This window comes from Manis pentadactyla, chromosome 4 (genome assembly GCF_030020395.1).
Source record: "Manis pentadactyla isolate mManPen7 chromosome 4, mManPen7.hap1, whole genome shotgun sequence".
Taxonomy (NCBI): domain Eukaryota; kingdom Metazoa; phylum Chordata; class Mammalia; order Pholidota; family Manidae; genus Manis; species Manis pentadactyla.
This window is the reverse complement of record NC_080022.1, coordinates 130,914,571-130,921,165: the sequence shown is the minus strand read 5'-3', so window position 1 is coordinate 130,921,165 and position 6,595 is coordinate 130,914,571.

Below are 6,595 nucleotides of genomic sequence, written 5' to 3'. Positions count from 1 at the left end.
TTTCTTCTGCAGCTAAGAGAACCTGCCTGTGAGACGGGCAGGCTCAGCCTCGCCCAGTGTCCCTTAATTACCTCAGCTGGCCTCAGCCTGCCTGAGCTGAGGGGGCGGCAGGTCAGACGGGTCCTCCATCTGGTGTCAGTTCAACATTTCAAAATGCCCAAGCGGAAATACTGTGTTTAGCTCTGATAAGGCCTCACAGGCTAACCAAACAGCATTATCTCTCTGCTTTTTGCTGGAATGACATCAACTAATGGAGACACCCTTGGTATCCTAGCTGAAAAGAAGCTCTGGCAGGGAGTGATAGATGTCTTTGATTAAAATTTAAAAGATGGAGTGATCAAATAATTATCAGAAAATGGAATTTGTTTATTTGAAAAACTCAAGTTGTGTGTTTCATGGAAGAAAAATTAATTAAAAAGCTTCCTGGTCGGGAGAAGATGAATCACTTTATTATCCTTTACTTTTTCTCCTGATTGAAGAAAATTAGTAGGCTCTGTGGTGTAGATGGGGCAAAAATCAGTGTGCTGTAGAGCTGTGGTTCTCAAATCTTAATGTGCATGAGAGTCACTTGGGGATCTTGTTAAAATAGAGATTCTGATTCAGGGGGCCTGGAGGGGAGCCTGAGATTCTGCATCTCTAGGAAGCTCCCAGGTAGTGTGACGCTGCTGGTCCAGGGGCCACACTTGGTAGCAAGGCTGTAAAAGAGAGTTCTGGGATAAGCTTTGCTACAAACTTGCAGACAAGTTCCCTCTTCGGGTCTTTGTCTCCTATGCAATGAGGGCATACTAGATGGTCTCTGTCATCTCTGATAGTGTGATGGCGGAACACCTCAAGGTCTTAATAGTGACCTTGGTGCCCAGCAGATGCAGAGCCCAAGGCTCTTGGTATGACCTCTTGAGACTGGGAGGCTCTCACACGTCTATGAAGTTCAGCCTGGCCCCTTACCTTTGTATCATCTTGAATGGAAAATGGATAATGGGCCGCCAACTGCAGGCCTGCCCAAGAATACTTCAGATGGCTTTAGTGAAAGGCAGTGTCCCTGGGTTACTCTCTGTCAAGGGGCTCAGCAAGTACAAGAACCATCAGAGGGGCCTCAGAACTTGACCCTCAATGACCAGTTACCACTCCAGTGCAGCCACCAATAAGGAATGTGCCTGCTCTTCCCTTCATTTTGCTCCCTGTTCTGTGCTCCAAAAGCCTCTGAGCAAACTTCTCTGTCTCTGCCACTCAAAGATGTGTCAAGCTTTAGCCTATGACCTTCAGCCAGAGACTCACTGGAGTTACTTATGTCCCAGGCCTTTGAGAAGGGAAGAGCAGACTGACACTCCATCCTGGGTGTGGGTGAGGGCACCCTGTCCTGCCTGCCCACGGCAGACCTCGTCCTTCACTTCCGACTTCCATCCTGCCTCTGATTTTGTTCAGGCTTTCAGATTCAGCTTTCATGCAGCCTCCGGTCAGTCCACCCCTTACCTGGCCCCTGGCGTGAGCTATTGGCTTGCTTCGCCCTGTCCAAGCTAGGGTGGGCTTGACACCTGCTCCGCGCCAGTTTTCTTTCAAGCCTGCCTTTCATGGGAATTTTTTCTCATCTTCCTTTTTTTTTTAGCTAGAGATTGAATACTAAAATACATAAATCCTAAGTTACAGAAGACATTTTTAGACATGTAAGACATCACGTAGGTTAAGCTATAGAACATTTACATGGCTCAGAAAGGCCCCCTTGTACTTTTCAATTAATCACCACCCAACTGTCAGAGGTGAGCTCAGTTCTATGACCAGTTACCTGTTCCCAAAGCATCTCATGCCATCCTCACAGTTTTCCATTTTACAAATAAAAAAACTAAGACAAGTGGGTTGTTCTTTTTCATCTGGTGCAACCCAAATGCCACCACCCCTGTGAGTGAGAATGGTGGAGGCTAGCAGGGTTTGTCTCCCTGGAAACCCCTTATGTCCTTCTTGAAGTGGGTGCAAATGTGGACACAAAGCCACATGTATGCTGTGGACAGAACACACCTCCACAGTGAACATTGTTGTGGCTAGTTGAAAGCAAAGGACCCAATTATAAGCTTGATTTTTCACTAACTGGATTATTGTCTGTTATTAGGCAAAAAAAATTAAGTGAAAACATTTTTTGGGTGTGATCATGAGATTGTGGTTGTTTCTAAAGGATGGAGTTGGTATCTTTTAGAGATGCACCCACATGTGGCACAGTGGTGGGTGGGAGGTCAGAGGCAGAGATGAAAGAAGGTCTGTCATGTGGATAATTATTGAAGCTTGTTGCTGGTAATTTCAAGTCCATTAAACTATTATACTGAGTATGTTTTGAAATTTCCACACACAAAAAAGAAAACTCAAGTTTTCTTTCAATTAAATGTCCACAGAGGTGGTCTGTAGTGCACAGGGTGGGTGACTTTTCAGCCCTCCTGGGGTGGGGCACTAGCACCCTCAGACTCCATTGGGAACCAAGCAAGGTCACAGCAGGCGCCCTGGGTGGATGGGGTGCATGGGGCTCTTGCTGTCAGCCCTCCCAGGGCCCCCCATGCAAGCCAGAGCCCGTGAGGGAACACGGCCTGGCTCCTGCTCCCGCCTTATTCCGTCTTCCTCCCTGACTCACGGAGCTGCTGTCGCGCTGGGCTCCCTGCTGCTCTGGAGCACCCCACGCACCCCTGCGGTCTGGGCCCTTGGGCTGGAAGCTCCCCCTGCATACTCACATGGCTTGCTTCCCATTTTCAAGTGGTCACCCCTGCAGGAGTCCTCCAGGGCCAGTCCCACTGATACCCATCACCCCTATCTTCAAACTTTTTTTTTTCTTGGCACTTATTACTATCTGACACCATTTAATGTATTTATCTGTGCATAGACTGTTGATTGCTCACTGAAGATAAGCTCCATGAAGGCAGGGAATCTATTCAGTTCACAGAGCACATTGCCTGCCACAGAGATGTGCAATAAGCACTGCTGAGTGAACAAACACGCAGGCTTCTGGCCAGAGCTAGTTTCCAGGTTGTCCTGGGGCAGCAAAGGAAAAACTCTTGCTCCTGACTGTTCTTGGACCCACCCCAGACAAGCAAAGCGCTACTTTGTGAATCAGTGGGTATAGGCAGGGGTGGGTGCAGCATTAAACTGACCATGCCAAGAGCAGCACAAATGAGGCTCCAGGAAAACCTCAGCAAGAGGCAGCAACTGGTCCCTGTAGGAGTGGGAGTGACACTTCCTGGTTGCAGCCATAATCCTTGATAGGAATGATCAAAACCCAACAGGGTAGCTGAGTCCGGCATCGAAGACCTTGCTGAAGCCAGCAGTCCTCCCAACAATCCAGTCCTGGGCGTTACCTTCAACCCCTTTGGGGTCACCCTCCCCTCCATAGGCTTACTGCAAAACCAGCTAACTTCATGACACCCCTGTGCCTAGTGGGCCCCCAAGAAAGAACCCTTCCAAGCTGCCTGCTCTTACCCTACCTCCATGGCCTGGTGTTGTTGTGTCTAAACACCCCAGGCTTCTGGTTTGGAACTTTAGCTTTTATTCAACATTACTCTAAATGTGAATGCCATTTAGGAAAGCAGATGTGAACAGTTTAAGGCAAGATGACCACACAGTTCCAGGCATGGGCAGTGTGAGTGTGGGGCGGAGGTGCAGGGCACAGGGGAGACTGCCAATAGGCAAACCTGAGGGCGGGCTGACGTGGGACAGTGATGGCAGGAGGGCAGAAAGCACTCAGAACCAAAGCCTCTTGTTAGCACCACCTGGCAAGCCAGCCCCAAATCGCCACTCCCACCGGGACCAAAAGTAATGGCATCCACAAGCTGTTTACCCAGCTTCACTTAACCCTCACATAGACCTGTGACGACAGAACTGTTAGTATTTCCTAGGTTACAGGTAAGAAAAGATGCTTTGAGAGGTGACCTTGGCCAGTGTTCACACCAGCAACAGTGGGCTGGTGAGAGTGCAGGCCACACACCTACCAGCCCTGACGATACCGATTACGTGGTCCCCAGCTCCACCTCACCTTTCTCAGAGAATGAATTTTTCCAACAACATACCTGAAATGGTGACAGCATTCAGTGTGAGGGGGGAAGTAGGGGCGGGGGGTTAGGGGACAACTGGTGTGCCCCCAAAACTTTTTTTTCCCTCTGCCTAACTTTGGCAAGGGAGAATATGGGCTATGTCCAATGTTTATCAAATGTAAGTCAAATAAAAACTGAGTCATCTATGCTAGTCATGGCAGTAACACTTTTAACTTAGTATTCACAACTTGAGCCTGGAAACACAGGCTGACTGGATTGTGACTACTCTGGGAAGACACCCACCCCACACTGAAGAGTAGCTGCCCGTGAGGAGGTGGGGGAGCAGTGCGCAAAAGCAACTCGAAGGTCATCTGTCGAGTCTAATTTTCAAAGGAAAAGTTGGTTCTGAACAGCACAGGCCTTAGGTGCATTGATCCCCAGCACGCCTTAAACTCTTTTGACCCCCCCAAAACTTAACTGCTCATAGCCTACTGTTGACTGGAGGTCTTAACAACATAAACAGTTGACTAACACATATTCTGTATCTTCTAGGTATTGTATACTGTATTCTTACAATAAACTAAAGGATGTTTTCTCAAATTGTTGCAAATCTTAAAAAAATTTATTGAAAAAAATCTACACACAAGTGGTCCCACACAGTTCGAACTCATGCTGTTCAAGGGTCAACTGTGATTTGCGAATTTCAGGTACAGTAGGATTTAAAAATGCTGAAGATTCAAAGGCAACACATCCAAATATTGTTTCTGGTGTTTGAACAATGGCGATTTTAAAGTTACTTCCCTTCAAGTCTTCTGTATATTCCAAATATTCACTATTGAGGATAATTATGGAAGACTAATAAACTTTAAAATACACTTGGAAGTGTATAGAAAATAATTACCTTCTAAGCTCTCAAGGTATTAAGGAATGCATGGATAAAGGTTATTAACTATACTTCATTAATTGGAGTAACCACCCATATCATTAGAGAGCCATGTAACTCACAAGTACAAGCAAAAAGTATAGGCTAAATGGATGAAAACTGCTTGCATGGGTGCCTGTTCTTTTAAAGGTAGCTCATACAGAAACAAAATTTAAATTATGCTATATGAAAAAGAAGTTACTTGAGGGATTGTGGGTGATTTAACATTTTTAATCTTTTAAACTTGTATTTTAAAACAGTAAAAGATATTTTAAAATACCTTAAACAGATGTACTTGCAATTTCAAATCTCTCTGCTGGGTTCACAAAACCTCCCAGCTCAGAGGGGTGGTCTACTGGTACAGTGAAATTTCAGCTCTTAAACCTAAGGTATCAGCTGCCTCCTGGACAGCCGGATGCATTAAGTACTTCCATGACTATACACTGACAGGATTCTCAAACTATTTCAATAAACAAGCGGTGTTTCTAAAAATATTAATTCTATTGAAGAGTCTAGTAAAAGCAGTTACCCACCCAGGGAAAAAAGTCTACAAGTGATACTTTGCTGAATGGCAGCTAATTTCCATTTCCCAAGATTCCTAATTCAAAGGTTGTGAGTTAGCTCACAGCACCCCCATTCTGATTAGATTCACATGGTCACCGTAATGTGCCACACAGCAGTGGAACATGCAAGGACTTGACTAGAAACTGGGACCCAAGTTCTAATCTAGGTTCAGAAGTAAAGGCAACACCTCTCTCTGGGATTGTCCCCTCTTGAGGAAAAACAGACTTGAGTGTCATCTGAGGGTCCTCCCCTTGTTTCTAACATCCAAAGCCTTTAAACTTGACACTGGAATGAAGAGCAAGTAGGTTTCTTCAAAAGCTGCTGTTCCCTTTGTGGCTCATTACACAAGCTCTAACCTGCAACAGCTGAGAATGAAGGGTAAATTTCATCTAGAGCAAGTGTGCTGCAAATGATCCACACAAATGTTTTGTGGCTTAAAACAGACCATCTTTTTGAATGTCTGGCATTTTAGATACTTATCTTTTTTGTTACATGAGACCAGTCTTTCAGTGAGCTCCCTACCTTCTTGACAAGGTTCCTATGAAAGTCATTCCACACCAAGTACTTGTGAGTGGAAATTTATATAAACTAAACGTTCTTGTTTATTAAGGCCCCTACCCTCAGAAAGGAGGTTATTTACACCAGTTGGCTAGGGCCGCTGGACAGCACCACAGACCAGGAGGCCTGAACAACAGATACTCAGTTCCTTAGAGTCCTGGAGGCCGGCAGTTTGAGATCAAGGTGTCAGCAGTTGGTTTCTCCTGGAGCTCTCTCCGCACTTCCTCTCATGGTCTTCACACATGCCTGTCGAACCTCCTCTTTCATAAGCACACCAGTTATACTGGATTAGGGCCCATCCTAAAGGCATTTTAACCTAATTATCATTTTAAAGACCCTGTCTCCAAGCACACATTTTGAGGTACTGCAGGGTTAGGACTTCAATATATGAATTTTGGGAAATACAATTCAGACCATAATTGCCATAGAGTTTATGGCTTTTCTGTTCACATACTTTGGTGTAAATATTTATAGGATGTTTAATGTAAGAATTGAGAAGAGAATTGAAACAGTCCACCCCAGACTCAGGGAATCCAGCTCTGGCCTGGGA